The following is a 16,881-nucleotide window of genomic DNA, read 5'->3' as shown; positions in this document are numbered from 1 at the left end:
TCAGAAGTGTAATACATTCTCCAGCCCTCCTGATCTGTTTTTTTCTTCCCAGGATTGTTTTGGCTCTTCCAAGCCTCTTCAGATTTCATATGAACTTTAGGGTGGAGTTTTCTATTTCTGCAAAAAAACATCATTGGGACTTTGATAAGGGTAGCATTGAATATGTGGGTTGCTTTAGTTAGTATGCACATCTTAACAATATTAAGTCTTATTCAAGTGATGGTTACTTAAAGGTTAATTTAATATGGAATCTGAGAAACCCCATCAATGGATTTTCAAACCATTAAAATTCATTGGTCTGTGTTGTGCTTTGAATGAACATTTTGCCCACATGTGGTTATGTAACACATATGCTAGTCACTTGAAAAATACTGGTTCAGTGAGCTATAGATCTTCTAAATGTTATGTTTTATTATATAATCATAAAAAATCATACAAGCTAGCACCATCATAAGTTACTGAAAAGTCTTTAAATGTTAAGAATCCATTGAGCTTAACAGTTGCAGATACACATCTTTGAAAATTCTGCTTCATGTTTGAAGGCTTCAGGTTATCATTGGCAACAAATACTCTTGTTTTCTTTGGAATGAGCAGCTTATTTAACTTATTTTTGAGAAAATGTCTACCATATACCCAAGTTTGAGTAACTGTGAGTTGTCAGTTGCTTTTTTAAGCAAAGTGGTTTTCCCAGATTGGCCAGTTCATCCCACACCCCAGACGCAGAAGTGCCCTTTTCCATGCTGGTTGCCCGCCAGGGCCGCAGGGGCTGGTGGTGGGCCTCCTGCTGCATGCCGAGTACTGACAGGGGCTACTGCTTCCTCAAAGACAGTGTTGTCATCATGGAGGTGAAGCGGACATGTCTAACACACACACGAACACACACACACACACATACACGTACAATCTGGGAGCACAACCTCAGGGACGTGTTCAGTGACGTTGACTTTGCTCCTGAATTCTGGGTGTGAGGAGCAGATGGCTGGTCGTTGCTGCCGCCCGGCTCATTCCTGGCTGTTCCCAGCATTGAATCTGTATTTTCAGTGCAAATGTCAGCACAGCAATAAAAAAAGGCAAATGCTAGCTTTGTATTACTATGAAAATAGTTTTGCTCTTATAAAGCCTCCAGAAAGAATCTCTGCAGACCAACTGGAAAACTGTTGCATTAGCCCTTCATGGCTGGGAGGAGGAATCCCACAAACCGAATAGAAGCTCAAATGTGATCATGTGGTTTTGGGACATGCTTTTTGAAAGTTTTGTACAAGTCTTAGCAGGAAAAATGCTCACTATAAAAAAATTCAAACAAAATCAAACCTGTATGAAATTCCTGGAATTTACTTTGTGTGTGTCTGTGTGTGTTATTTATTTATTCATTCATTTATTTATTTAATTCATTTTATTATAATTAATCTACAATTACATGAACAACATTATGGTTACTAGACTCCCCCCTTCACCAAGTCCCCCCCCCACAAACCCCATTACAGTCACTGTCCAGCAGCATAGTAAGATGCTGTAGACTCACTACTTGTCTTCTCTGTGCTGTACAGCCCTCCCTATGCCCCCACAAATTATACATGCTAATCGTAAGGCCCCCTATCTTTTTCCCTGCCCTTATCCCACCCTTCCCACCCCTCCTGCCCAGTCCCTTTCCCTTTGGTAACCATTAATCCATTCTTGGGTTCTGTGATTCTGCTGCTGTTTTGTTCCTTCAGTTTTTCTTTGTTCTTATACTCCACGTATGAGTGAAATCATTTGATACTTGTCCTTCTCCGCCTGGCTTATTTCACTGAGCATAATACCCTCTAGCTCCATCCATGTTGTTGCAAATGGTAGGATCTGTTTTTTTCTAATGGCTGCGTAATATTCCATTGTGTATATGTACCACATCTTCTTTATCCATTCATCTACTGATGGACATTTAGGTTGCTTCCATTTCTTGGCTATTGTAAATAGTGTAGCGATAAACATAGGGGTGCATCTGTCTTTTTCAAACTGGAGTGCTGCATTCTTAGGGTAAATTCCTAGAAGTGGAATTCCTGGGTCAAATGGTATTTCTATTTTGAGCATTCTGAGGAACCTCCATACTGCTTTCCACAATGGTTGAGCTAGTTTACATTCCCACCAGCAGTATAGGAGGGTTCCCCTTTCTCCACAACCTCGCCAACATTTGTTGTTTGTCTTTTCGATGATGGCAATCCTTACTGGTGTGAGGTGGTATCTCATTGTGGTTTTAATTTACATTTCTCTGATGATTAGCGATGTGGACCATCTTTTCATGTGTCTGTTGGCCATCTGGATTTCTTTAGAGAACTGTCTATTCAGCTCCTCTGCCCATTTTTTAATTGCATTATTTGCTTTTTGTTTGTTGAGGCGTGTGAGCTCTTTATATATTTTGGATGTCAATCCTTTATCGGATCTGTCATTTATGAATATGTTCTCCCATACTGAAGGGTACCTTTTTGTTCTATTGATGGTATCCTTTGCTGTACAGAAGCTTTTTAGCTTGATATAGTCCCACTTGTTCATTTTTGCTTTTGTTTTCCTTGCCCAGGGAGATATGGTCATGAAGAAGTCACTCATGTTTATGTCCATGAGATTTTTGCCGATGTTTTTTTCTAAGAGTTTTATGGTTTCATGACTTACATTCAGGTCTTTGATCCATTTGGAGTTTACTTTTGTGTATGGGGTTAGACAGTGATCCAGTTTCATTCTCTTACATGTAGCTGTCCGGTTTTGCCACCACCATCTGTTGAAGAGACTGTCATTTCCCCATTGTATGTCCTTGGCTCTTTTATCAAATATTAATTGGCCATATATGTTTGGGTTAATGTCTGGAGGCTCTGTTCTGTTCCACTGGTCTGTGGCTCTGTTCGTGACCAGTACCAAATTGTCTTGATTACTGTGGCTTTGTAGTAGAGCTTGAAGTTGGGGAGCGAGATCCCCTCCACTTTATTCTTCCCTCTCAGGGTTGCTTTGGCTGTTCGGGGTCTTTGGTGTTTCCATATGGATTTTTGAACTATTTGTTCCAGTTTATTGAAGAATGCTGTTGGTAATTTGATAGGGATTGCATCAAATCTGTATATTGCTTTGGGCAGGATGGCCATTTTGACGATACTAATTCTTCCCAACCAGGAGCATGGGATGAGTTTCCATTTGTTAGTGACTTCTTTAATTTCTCTTAAGAGTGTCTTGTAGTTTTCAGGGTATAGGTCTTTCACTTCCTTGGTAAGGCTTATTCCTAGGTATTTTATTCTTTTTGATGCTATTGTGAATGGAATTGTTTTCCTGATTTCTCTTTCTATTAGTTCATTGTTAGTGTATAGGAAAGCTACAGATTTCTGTGTGTTAATTTTGTATCCTGCAACTTTGCTGAATTCCGATATCAGTTCTTGTAGTTTTGGAGTGGAGTCTTTAGGGATTTTTATGTACAATATCATGTCATCTGCAAATAGTGACAGTTTAACTTCTTCTTTACTAATCTGGATTCCTTGTATTTCTTTGTGTTGTCTAATTGCCATGGTTAGGACCTCCAGTATCACGTTGAATAACAGTGGGGAGAGTGGGCATCCGTGTCTTGTTCCCAATCTCAGAGGAAAAGCTTTCAGCCTCTTGCTGTTCAGTATGATGTTAACTGTGGGTTTATCATATATGGCCTTTATTATGTTGAGGTACTTGCCCTCTGTGCCCATTTTGTTGAGAGTTTTTATCATGAATGGATGTTGAATTTTGTTGAATGCTTTTTCAGCATCTATGGAGATGATCATGTGGTTTTTGTCCTTCTTTTTGTTGATGTGGTGGATGATGTTGATGGATTTTCGAATGTTGTACCATCCTTGCATCCCTGGGATGAATCCCACTTGGTCATAGTGTATGATCCTCTTGATGTATTTTTGAATTTGGTTTGCTAATATTTTGTTGAGTATTTTTGCATCTACGTTCATCAGGGATATTGGTCTGTAATTTTCTTTTTTGGTGGGGTCTTTGCCTGGTTTTGATATTAGGGTGATGTTAGCTTCACAGAATGAGTTTGGGAGTATTCCCTCCTCTTCTATTTTTTGGAAAACTTTAAGGAGAATGGGTGTTATGTCTTCTCTGTATATTTGATAAAATTCTGAGGTAAATCCATCTGGCCTGGGGGTTTTGTTCTTGGGTAGTTTTTTGATTACCGATTCAATTTCATTGCTGGTAATTGGTCTGTTTAGATTTTCTGTTTCTTTCTGGGTCAGTCTTGGAAGGTTGTATTTTTCTAAGAAGTTGTCCATTTCTCCTAGGTTTTCCAGCTTGTTAGCATATAGGTTTTCATAGTATTCTCTAATAATTCTTTGTATTTCTGTGGGTCCGTCGTGATTTTTCCTTTCTCGTTTCTAATTCTGTTGATGTGTGTTGACTCTCTTTTTCTCTTAATATGTCTGGGTAGAGGCTTATTTTGTATATTTTCTTGAAGAACCAGCTCTTGGTTTCATTGATTTTTTCTATTGTTTAATTCTTCTAAATTTTATTTATTTCTTCTCTGATCTTTATTATGTCCGTCCATCTGCTGACCTTAGGCCTCATTTGTTCTTCTTTTTCCAATTTCGATAATCGTGACATTAGACTATTCATTTGTGGATTGCTATATACTTTCCTCTTAAGACTGCTTTCGCTGCATCCCACAGAAGGTGGGGCTCTGTGTTATTGTTGTCATTTGTTTCCATGTATTGCTGGATCTCCATTTTAATTTGGTCATTGATCCATTGATTATTTAGGAGCATATTGTTAAGCCTCCATGTGTTTGTGAGCCCTTTTGCTTTCCTTGTACAATTTATTTCTAGTTTTATACCTTTGTGGTCCGAAAAGTTGGCTGGTAGGATTTCAATCTTTTGGAATTTACTGAGGTTCTTTTTGTGGCCTAGTATGTGGTCTATTCTGGAGAATGTTCCATGTGCACTTGAGAAGAATGTGTATCCTGTTGCTTCTGGTTGTAGAGTTCTATAGATGTCTATTAGGTCCATCTGTTCTAGCGTGTTGTTCAGTGCCTCTGTGTCCTTACTTATTTTCTGTCTGGTGGATCTGTCCTTTGGGGTGAGTGGTGTGTTAAAGTCTCCCAAAATGAATGCATTGCATTCTATTTCCTCCTTTAATTCTGTTAGTATTTGTTTCACATATATTGGTGCTCCTGTATTGGGCGCATATATGTTTATAATGGTTATATCCTCTTGTTGGACTGAGTCCTTTATCATTTCTAATGTCCTTCTTTATCTCTTGTTACTTTCTTTGTTTTGAAGTCTATTTTGTCTGACACTAGTACTGCAACACCTGCTTTTTTCTCTCTGTTGTTTGCATGAAATATCTTTCTCCATCCCTTGACTTTTAATCTGTGCATGTCTTTGGGTTTGAGGTGAGTCTCTTGTAAGCAGCATGTAGATGAGTCTTGCTTTTTTATCCATTCTATTACTCTGTGTCTTTTGATTGGTCATTCAGTCCATTTACATTTAGGGTGATTATCAATAGGTGTGTACTTATTGCCATTTCAGGCATTAGATTTGTGGTTACCAAAGGTTCAAGGTTAGCTTGTTTACTACCTTACTGTCTGACGCCACTTGCTTATTGAACTGTTATAACCACAGTCTGATGATTATTTCTTTCCCTTCTTTTTCCTCCTCCTCCATTCTTCATATGTTAGGTGTTTTATTCTGTGCTCTTTTTAGGTGTGCTCCCATCTAGAGCAGTCCCTCTAAGATACCCTGTGGAGGTGGTTTGTGGGAGGCAAATTCCCTCAACTTTTGCTTGTGTGGGAATTGTTTAATCCCTCCTTCGTATTTAAATGATAGTCATGCTGGATACAGTATCCTTGGTTCAAGGTCCTTCTGTTTCATTGCATTAAATATATCATGCCATTCTCTTGTGGCCTGTAGGGTTTCTGTTGAGAAGTCTGATGATAGCCTGATGGGTTTTCCTTTCTGGATGACCTTTTTACTCTCTCTGGCTGCCTTAAATACTCTGTCCCTGTCCTTGATCTTTGCCATTTTAATTATTATGTGTCTTGGTGTTGACCTCTTTGGATCCTGTCTCTCGGGAGTTCTGTGTGCCTCCATAGTCTGAGCAACTATTTCCTCCCCCAGTTTGGGGAAGTTCTCAGCAATTATTTCTTCAAAGACTCTTTCTATCCCTTTTTCTCTCTCTTCTTCCTCTGGTACCCCTACAATATGGATATTGTTCCTTTTGGATTGGTCACACAGTTCTCTTAATATTGTTTCATTCCTGTATATCCTTTTATCTCTGCGTTAGCTTCTATGCGTTCCTGTTCTCTGGTTTCTATTCCATCAATGGCCTCTTGCATCTTATCCAGTCTGCTTATAAATCCTTCCAGAGTTTGTTTCACTTCTGTAATCTCCTTCTGGATGTCTGTAATCTCCCTCCATACTTCTGTAATCTTCCACTGAACATCTGTAATCTCCCTCCAGACTTCATCCCTTAGCTCTTGCATATTTCTCTGCAGCTCTGTCAGCATGTTTATGATTTTTATTTTGAATTCTTTTTCAGGGAGACTGGTTAGGTCTGCCTCTGCAGATCCTTTCTCAGTTTTAACTGTCTTGGTCGGGACCAGATTTTTTTGCCTTTTCATGGTCATAGCAGTGGCTGTAGGCAGGTTGCAGGTGTGTCAGCTGGGGGAGTAAAGTCCTTTCCTGCTTGCTGGATGCCTTGCCCTTCTCCACTGCCTGTGACGGCTACCTGCACTCCTGGAGCAGCCACCGGGTTAATCTCCTAAACTGGTGTGGGCAGGGTGTCCATCAGAGCAGCGCGGAGCCCTGCGGGGAGTGGCAGGCACACCAGGTGCACTTCTCCATGCTAGCGGCGACTCTGCCAGGCAGCTGTGTGGCAGCAGCAGCCGCCTTTGGGTCTGGCCCGGGCGGCTGTGCATTGGGCTGATATTCCGGTCGGCTCCTGGGAGCGTGCCTGCTCCTTCTGGCTCTGCTGCTGGTGCATGCGAGGGTTTTCCGCACAGGCTTCTACCGGATCTGGCTTCACTGTCGCCGGTGCGCACGAGCCGCGCCCGGGCTGTTCGGTCGCGCCGCTGTGGGGTAGCCCTGTGGTGCACGGATCTGCTCTCAGTTCCTTCTAGCGCCTCTTCCCCCAGCGACTGCTCCCACTCTCCTGCTACTGGGCCCGTGTGGCGGGGTCCGCGCCAGTTGGAGGAACGACTGGGAGGCTGCCTAGTCCTGTGAGGGGCTTCAGAGCTGCACTGCCTCCATTTAGGGCGCCTAAGTTTCCCCGGTACTCCCAGCTGCCGGGAGAACTTCGTCCAGCTATGAAGTCCCTCTCTTTTTAAGACTTGCAGAAAGCCCTCGCTTTTCTTTTGTCTCAGGGGCGCCGGTTGCGGGGACCTGCCCCCAGGTTTTGCTTTTCCTTTTCTCTAATATCCAGCACCCCACGCACCTTGTGCCTGGGTTCCGGGTGCAGATTTCTAGAGCTGGTTGTTTAGCAGTCCTGAGCTTTCACTCCCTCCCCGTTCTGACTCCTTTCTTCCCTCCGGGTTTTGGGATGGGGGAGCATTCGGTTCCCGCCTGGCCACGGCTTGCCTCTTACCCCCTTCATGTGATGCTGAGTTCTTGCAGATGTAGATGTATCCTGGGTGTTGTACTGCATCCACTGGTGTCTCTTTTAGGAATAGTTGTATTTATTGTATTTTCATAAATATATATGTTTTGGGGAGGAGATTTCCTCTGACCTACTCATGCCGCCATCTTCCCGTGATCCCCCTATGTTTTTTTCTGAGAGTTTTATGGTTTCATGACTTACATTCATGTCTTTGATCCACTTCAAATTTACTTTTGTGTATGGGGTTAGACAATGATCCAGTTTCATTCTCTTATATGTAGCTGTCCAGTTTTGCCACCACCATCTGTTGAAGAGACTGTCATTTCCCCATTGTATGTCCATGGCTCCTTTATCATATAATAATTGACCATATATATTTGGGTTAATATCTGGGGTCTCAATTCTGTTCCACTGGTCTGTGGCTCTGTTCTTGTGCCAGTACCAAACTGTCTTGATTACTGTGGCTTTGTAGTAGAGCTTGAAGTTGGGGAGCGAGATCCCCCCCACTTTATCCTTCCTTCTCAGGATTGCTTTGGCTATTCGGGGTCTTTGGTGTTTCCGTATGAATTTTTGAACTATTTTTTCTAGTTCATTGAAGAATGTTTTTGGTAATTTGATAGGGATTGCATCAAATCTGTATATTGCTTTGGGCAGGATGGCCATTTTGACAATATTAATTCTTCCTAGCCAAGAGAATGGGATGAGTTTCCATTTGTTAGTGTCCTCTTTAATTTCTCTTAAAAGTGTCTTATAGTTTTCAGGGTTTAGGTCTTTTCACTTCCTTGGTAAGGCTTATTCCTAGGTATTTTATTCTTTTTGATGCTATTGTGAATGGAATTGTTTTCCTGATTTCTCTTTCTATTAGTTCATTGTTAGTGTATAGGAAAGCTACAAATTTCTGTGTGTTAATTTTGTATCCTGCAACTTTGCTGAATTCCGATATCAGTTCTTGTAGTTTTGGAGTGGAGTCTTTAGGGATTTTTATGTACAATATCATGTCATCTGCAAATAGTGACAGTTTAACTTCTTCTTTACTAATCTGGATTCCTTGTATTTCTTTGTTTTGTCTGATTGCCGTGGCTAGGACTTCCAGTACTATGTTGAATAACAGTGGGGAGAGTGGGCATCCCTTTCTTGTTCCCGATCTCAGAGGAAAAATTTTCAGCGTCTCACTGTTCAGTATGATGTTGGCTGTGGGTTTATCATATATGGCCTTTATTATATTGAGGTACTTGCTCTCTATGCCCATTTTGTTGAGAGTTTTTATCATGAATGGATTTTGAATTTTGTTGAATGCTTTTTCAGCATCTATGGAGATGATCATGTGGTTTTTGTCCTTCTTTTTGTTGATGTGGTGGATGATGTTGATGGATTTTCGAATGTTGTACCATCCTTGCATCCCTGGGATGAATCCCACTTGGTCATGGTGTATGTTCCTTTTGATGTATTTTTGAATTTGGTTTGCTAATATTTTGTTGAGTATTTTTGCACATACATTCATCACAGATATTGGTCTGTAATTTTCTTTTTTGGTGGGGTCTTTGCCTGGTTTTTTTTATTAGGGTGATGTTGGCTTCATAGAATGAGTTTGGGAGTATTCCTTCCTCTTCTATTTTTTGGAAAACTTTAAGGAGAATGGATATTATATCTTCTCTATATGTCTGATAAAATTCCGAGGTAAGTCCATGTGGCCCGGGGTCTTTTTTCTTGGGTAGTTTTTTGATTACTGCTTCAATTTCTTTGGTGATAATTCGTTTGTTTAGATTTTGTGTTTTTTCCTTCGTCAGTCATGGAAAGTTGTTTTTTTCTGGGAAGTTGTGCATTTCTTTTAGGTTTTCTGGCTTCTTAGGATATAGGTTTTTATAGTATTCTCTAATAATTCTTTGTATTCTTGTTGGGTCTGTCGTGATGTTTCCTTTCTCATTTCTGATTCTGTTGATGTGTGTTGATTCTCTTTTTCTCTTAATAAGTCTGGCTAGAGGCTTATCTATTTTGTATATTTTCTTGAAGAACCAGCTCTTAGTTTCATTGATTTTTTCTATTGTTTTAGTCTTCTCAATTTTATTTATTTCTTCTCTGATCTTTATTATGTCTCTCCTTCTGCTGACTTTAGGCCTCATTTGTTCTTCTTTTTCCAATTTTGATAATTGTGATGTTAGACTATTCATTTGGGTTTGTTCTTCGTTCTTTAAATATGCCTGGATTGCTATGTACTTTCCTCTTAAGACTGCTTTCGCTGCGTCCCACAGAAGTTGGGGTTTTGTGTTGTTGTTGTCATTTATTTCCATATATTGCTGGATCTCCATTTTAATTTGGTCATTGATCCATTGACTATTAAGAAGTGTGTTAAGCCTCCATGTGTTTGTGAGTCCTTTTGCTTTCTTTGTACAGTTTATTTCTAGTTTTATACCTTCATAGTCTGAGAAGTTGGTTGGTAGAATTTTGAATTTACTGAGGCTCTTTTTGTTACCTAGTATGTGGTCTATTCTGGAGAGTATTCCATGTGCACTTGAGAAGAATGTGTATCCTGTTGCTTTTGTTTGTATAGTTCTATAGATGTCATTAGGTCCATCTGTTCCAGCGTGTTGTTCATTGCCTCTGTGTCCTTACTTATTTTCTGTCTGGTGGATCTGTCCTTTGGGGTGAGTGGTGTGTTAAAAGTCTCCCAAAATGAATGCATTGCATTCTATTTCCTCCTTTAATTCTGTTTGTATTTGTTTCACATATATTGGTGCTCCTGTATTGGGTGCATATATGTTTATAATGGTTATATCCTCTTGTTGGACTTAGTCCTTTATCATTTCTAATGTCCTTCTTTATCTCTTGTTACTTTCTTTGTTTTGAAGTCTATTTTGTCTGATACTAGTACTGCAACACCTGCTTTTTTCTCCCTATGTTTGCATGAAATATTTTTTGCATCCCTTGACTTTTAGTCTGCATGTCTTTGGGTTTGAGGTGAGTCTCTTGTAAGCAGCATATAGATGGGTCTTGTTTTTTTATCCTTTCAGGGACTCTATGTCTTTTGATTGGTCATTCAGTCCATTTACATTTCGGGTGATTATCAATAGGTGTGTACTTATTGCCATTTCAGGCTTTAGATTTGTGGTTACCAAAGGTTCCATGTTACTTTCCTTACTATCTAAGCGTCTAACTTAACTCACTCAGTATGCTATTACAAACACAATCTAAAGGTTCTTTTCTATTTCTCCTACTTTTTCTTTCTCCTTCATTCTTTATATATTAGGTATCAAATTCCGTACTTTTTGTACAAGATAAAAAACCTTTGATTGACCTTGGTGATAGTTAATTTAATTTTGCATTTGCTTCGTAATTAGCTGTTCTACTGTCTTTACTGTGGGTTTATTACCTCTGGTGACAGCTATTAAACCTTAAGAACACTTCCATCTATAGCACTCCCTCCAAAATAGACTGTAGAGATGGTTTGTGGGAGGTAAATTCTCTCAGCTTTTGCTTATCTGGAAATTGTTTAATCCCTCCTTCAAATTTAAATGATAATCTTGCCGGATAAAGTCATCTTGGTTCCAGGCCCTTCTGTTTCATGGCATTAAATACATCATGCCACTCCCTTCTGGCCTGTAAGGTTTCTGCTGAGAAGTCTGATGTTAGCCTGATGGGCTTTCCTCTGTATGTGATCTTATTTCTGTCTCTGGCTGCTTTTAACAGTCTGTCCTTATCCTTGATCTTTCCCATTTTAATTACTATGTGTCTTGGTGTTGTCTTCCTTGGGTCCCTTGTGTTGGGAGATCTGTGGATCTCCATAGTCTGAGAGACTATCTCCTTCCCCAGGTTGGGGAAGTTTTCAGGTACTACCTCCTCAAAGACACTTTCTATCCCTTTCTCTCTCTCTTCGTCTTCTGGTATCCCTATAATGCAAATATTGTTCTGCTTGGATTTGTCACACAGTTCTCTCAATATTCTTTCATTCTTAGAGATCCTTTTTTCTCTCTGTGCCTCAGCTTCTTTGTATTCCTCTTCTGTAGTTTCTATTTCATTTATTGTCTCCTCCACAGTATCTAATCTGCTTTTAATACCCTCCATAGTGCTCTTCAAAGATTGGATCTCTGACCTGAATTCATTCCTGAATTCTTTGATGTTTTTCTGTACCTCCATTAGAATGTTGGTGATTTTTATTTTAAACTCCCTTTCAGGAAGAGTTACGAGGTCCATATCATTTAAATGTTTCTCGGGTGTTGAATTAATAATTTTACTCTGGGCAAGGTTCCTTTGGCGTTTCAGGTTTGTATATGGCGCCCTCTAGTGTCCAGAAGCTGTAGTCTCTGGAGCTGCTCAGCCCCTGAAGCAATGTTGGGGGTCGCAGGGGAGCGTTACTGGTGCCTGGGGGGAGGCAAGAGCTGTTTGTTCCCCACCTCCTGGCTGCTGTGCCTGTCTCCACTGCCTGAGTCGGTGGGCCGGTGACAGAGGTATAAGCTTTTGTCCCAGAGCAGCCAGATATGGATCCCTGCTTTCCACAAGCGGCCGGAATCCCAGTCCCCCCAGGAACTCTGCCTGTATTAACTTTCCAACCCGATAGTCATGAGAGTCTCATGAAAGCACCATGAAATGTAGGTTTGTGCTCCCAGAACAGATCTCCGGAGCTAGGTATTCAGCATTCCCAGGCCTTCCACTCCGTCCCTGCTCCGTTTCTCTTCCTCCTGCCCGTGAGGTGGGGTGGGGGAAGGGCTCGGGTCTCACAGAGCCAGAGCTCTGGTACGTTATCCTGTTCGGTGAGGTCTGCTCTTTTCTCCAGGTGTGTGCTGTCTGACACCATCCTCTTTCCTGTTGCTCTCTCAGAATTAGTTGTGCCAACTCTATTTTCTAATTGTATCCAGTTTTTGGAGGAAGTCTCTGTCTCTCCTCTCATGCCGCCATCTTTTGTTCACTTTTGGAATTTACTTTTAATAGGTATCTATTACTGTGTCATAGGAATACACATATTTAATTGCTTGTCTTTTGGTGTACACTTCAGTTATTTCCAGTTCCATTTAATGTTGTTAGCATTTTTTATTTAACAAATTTAAAAAGTTGTTATGTTCTTAAGTCCTTGTGCTTTTCAGGACAGACTATTCAGGTGTCAATGCTTTCCGTCCTCAAATACTTATAACTACCCTGCTAGCTCTCAGGCTCTGAGCCATTCTTCCAGCTGGGATCTGAAGCTACAAAACTGTGCCCACATGGCTCCAGGGCCCCCTGAACTGTGTGGCAAGAAGGTGGGCTGGGATTGGGGTGCTGGAGGCCCATCTGGGAGTAAGTGACAATGGAAATCTCCTGCAGGCAAAGGTATGGGATATGTTCTTGCCTTCCTCATGTTGAGGGCAGGAATCCCCAGCCCCGTGAGCATCCTGGGATTAAAGGTGGTCTTGCTTTGAAGAAACCTGTCTCAGAAATCCAGGAGCATGCCAGATGAACTCTGTGCTGCTAGATCTAGGCCACTGGCTTTGACAGTGGCATTCAGTGTGATCTTAAAAAAAAAGAAAGACACTGTTCTTCAGGTAATAAAGAAAGACGCTGTTCACATGTAATAATTATGCACAGTGAAAGGGGCAGACTGTATGCTGTGGAAGTGCACCACCTGTTAATCAGCACCTCCGTCAGGCTGTAAGAGTCTCCGCTCATTACCCAGAAAGGCCTCTCGTCCCTTCCAGGCAGTTCCTCCCCCCAGGGGACAGCCACCCATGTCTGCACTTCAGTTGCAGATAAATGAGTAATTCTTTGTATTTACTGTTCAGTGTCTGTGAAATGGTGCACCTGCTTTTTAGTGACTTTTCCCAGTGACTGAGTTCCAGTAACTGTGTTGAACTCCTTTGCACAGGCTCCGTGGCTTTGTGTGTTACTTGCCAAGTGGCTCTTCCAAGTCTTCTTCAGAGTTTTATTTGGTTGTTTTCTTTCTGTTAATCGACTTTTATGAGTTCTTTATATATCCTGGATATAAGTCCTTTATCAAGTATATGTTTTGCCAGTATTTTCACCTTGTCTGTGGCTTGGCTTTTCATTTTCTTAATGTTTTTTTATTTTTTGTTTTGTTGTTATATATGGCTTGGGTTAATCTTTTAATGTTTGTTTAGTTTGAAAGGTATTGAACCACATTCATATTGTTTGCCAGTAAGCACTTGAGCTATAGACAGGCAAGAGGTGGTCTTACCAGACAAGACAAGAAGAAGAAATAACATCTTTCAAAATCCAGGTCTGTTGGCATTGCAGTAGCTTTTGGTAGTTTGCCAGCAGTGAATCCTGATGTTCTTCATCTGTTACTCTGATTTTGGAGGGTCTTTTTCTTGAATCGCTGTGGTCCTGTACCTTCAGTTCTAGCACTCCGTAGTGGCCCAGCCAAGGAAGAGCTTAACCCTGATGATTGACAGTGAGTACAGAGTTTGACAGTTTGCATAGGATTCTCAGCAGATATATAGGCTTAGCACGTTTTTGGAGTTGCCTTTAAAAATACTTAAGTTATTTAAGGTACAATCTTTGTAAACAAACAAAGGTGCTTTTTCATGTCAACACCTGAACTATACTGCAGTCTAACTTAAAAAATGAGTCCCTGGAGGAACAGGTGTTAGAATCTTAATTTTTTAAAATTCTGAGTATAATTCACATTCCATGGAGCTGCCAGTTTGAAACTGTGAAACTTGGTGGTGCTCAGTGTTTCCTGAGACTGCACCGTGGCCACTGTCCAACCTGTGAGCAGATGCTCCCTGGGCCCCTTTCCCCGTCCCTGCAGCTGCCGATCTGCTCGCTCTGGACGTTTCCTGTCACTGGACTCGTACCACATGCAGCCTTTGCATCTGGTTTCTTCCACCTGGTGTTATCTTTTCTGAGGTCCATCCGTGTTCTAGCATGTCTCTGTACTTTATTCCTTTTCGTGGATGAATAAGATTCCCTGGATGGCTAGGCCGCATCTTGTGTATCCCCTTGTTGGTTCAGGGGTGTTGGGTCATTCTCATATGAGGCTTCTGTGGGGCATGTTTTCAGTCCTCTCGGGTAAATACCCCAAGTAGAGTTGCTGGGTCTTGTGGTAACTTTTATTTGACTTTCTGAGGAATAGCCAAACTGCTTTCCATGGTGGCTGCTCCATTTTGCATCTTCACACCAGTCTTTGGGGGTCCCAGCTTTTTCACACCCTCCCCAACTCTCTGGCTCTCTGACCGTAGCTGTCTGTGTGGGAGTGTAGGGCTGGCTCACTGAGACCTAAATGTATTCCCTGTGGCTGAAGTAACTGTGGAAACAAAGGTGACACAGCAGAGGAACCACCTCACAGGACTGTTACAGAGAAGTCACTAGGCAAATCAGTTACGGCTAGTGGGACAGCGAACCCTGGGGAGGCAGATGTGTTGCTTTTCAGAGGTGTCACATACTTGAAATGTCCAGTTTTCAGTAAAATTGGGAGACATGCAAAGAAAGAAGAACATGTAACTCAACAGGGAAAAAGAATCCTTAGAAAGAGAGAATATTGATAAAAAGAAACCATGAAAGGGAACCAGATAGAAATTCTGCCTTTGGAAAGTACAGTAACTAACATGAAAACGCACTGGGTGAGCTCAGTAGCAGGCGGGAGCTGTCGGAGGGAAGCCCAGCGGCGAGCCTGAGTCAGCAGCCGGAGGGAGCCCGTGGAGGGAATTAGCGGCGGGCAGGGGCCCGTGGAGGGAAGAGTCAGGGGCGGGTGTGCAACATCGGAGGGAAGACTCAGCGCTTGAAGTGGGGTAAGTTGAGATCATTTGGTCTGCGGAATAGAAGGAAAAAAGAAAAAAATCCAGAGGAAGGATGTTTTTGCCACTGCTATTTGACATTGTGCTGGAGATCCCCTCAGGCCAGGGAGGCCAGGTTGGACTGGGCGAAGGGACTTGCTGTTTGTACACGACGTGATGTGGTGTGAAGAGAGACCTTGTGGGCGCACGTGCACTGTGACAAGACAACAACCCGCCTTCTGCAGGCTGACTGGATGTGGGACCCATATTTTGAGTTGTATTTCTTGAGGTATGAACAATGTGATAAAAATGATTATCCTCAGAGATGTTTTATCTAATATTTTGATTGCCTTTATGTGTTTGTTTTGGATGCCACAGGAACACCAATTTCCTCATCAGCTGTGTTATTCTTAATATAAAACCTCATCAGACCTTTCATATTTGAAAACTACCAGGAATAAGTTAACCATAGTCATTAAGTCTCTGATGTCTTTTATTTTTTTTTAATGTTTTATTAAGATATGATTGACATATACTCTTAGGAAGGTTTCACATGAAAAAACAATGTGGTTACTACATTTACCCATATTATCAAGTCCCCACCCACACCCCAATGCAGTCACTGTCCATCAGTGCAGCAAGATGCCACAGATCCGCTATGTGCCTTCTCTGTGCTACACTGTTCTCCCCGTGATCCCCCACACCATGTGTACTAAACATAATACCCCTCAATCCCCTTCTCCCTCCCTCCCCACCTGCCCTCCCACACCCCTCCCCTTTGGTATCCACTAGATCATTCTTGGAATCTCTGAGTTTGCTGCTGTTTTGTTCCTTCAGCTTTGCTTCATTGATATACTCCACAAATGACGGAAATCATTTGGCATTTGTCTTTCTCTGCCTGGCTTATTTCACTGAGCATAATACCCTCTAGCTCCATCCGTATTGTTGCAAATGATAGGATTTGTTTCTTCCTTATGGCTGAATAGTATTCCATTGTGTATATGTACCACATCTTCTTTATCTATTCATCTACTGATGGACACTTAGGTTGCTGCCATATCTTGGCTATTGTAAAAAGTGGTGCGATAAACATAGGGGTGCATATGTCTTTTTGAATCTGAGAAGTTGTATTCTTTGGGTAAATTCCAAGGAGTGAGATTCCCATGTCAAATGATATTTCAATTTTTCGTTTTTTGAGGAACCTCCATATTGCTTTCCACAATGGTTGAACTAGCTTACATTCCCACCAGCAGTGTAGGAGGCTTCCCTTTCTCCGCATCGTTGCCACCATTTGTTGTTCTTAGTCTTTTTGATGCTGGCCAACCTTACTGGTGTGAGGTGATATCTCATTGTGGTTTTAATTTGCATTTCCCTGATGATTAGTGATGTGGAGCATCTTTTCACGTGTCTGTTGGCCATCTGACTTTCTTCTTTGGAGAACTCTCTCTTCATATCCTCTGCCCATTTGTTAATCAGGTTATTTGCTTTTTGGGTGTTGAGGCATGGAAGTTCTTTATATATTTTGGATGTTAACCCTTGTCGGATATGTCATTTAGAAATATGTTCTCCCATACTGTAGGATGCCTTTTTGTTCTGTTGATGA

General features: G+C 41.5%; 1 protein-coding gene across 5 annotated transcripts in view; it reads left to right on the top strand.

Moving 5' to 3' along the window:
- MAD1L1 (mitotic arrest deficient 1 like 1) overlaps positions 1 to 16,881 on the top strand; it is a 418,618-nt gene that overhangs the window by 39,350 nt on the left and 362,387 nt on the right. The gene's annotated exons all lie outside the window — the stretch shown is intronic.

Source organism: Manis javanica, chromosome 10, assembly GCF_040802235.1.
Source record: "Manis javanica isolate MJ-LG chromosome 10, MJ_LKY, whole genome shotgun sequence".
Classification (NCBI taxonomy): Eukaryota; Metazoa; Chordata; class Mammalia; order Pholidota; family Manidae; genus Manis; species Manis javanica.
This window is presented reverse-complemented; position numbering and strand designations above follow the sequence as displayed.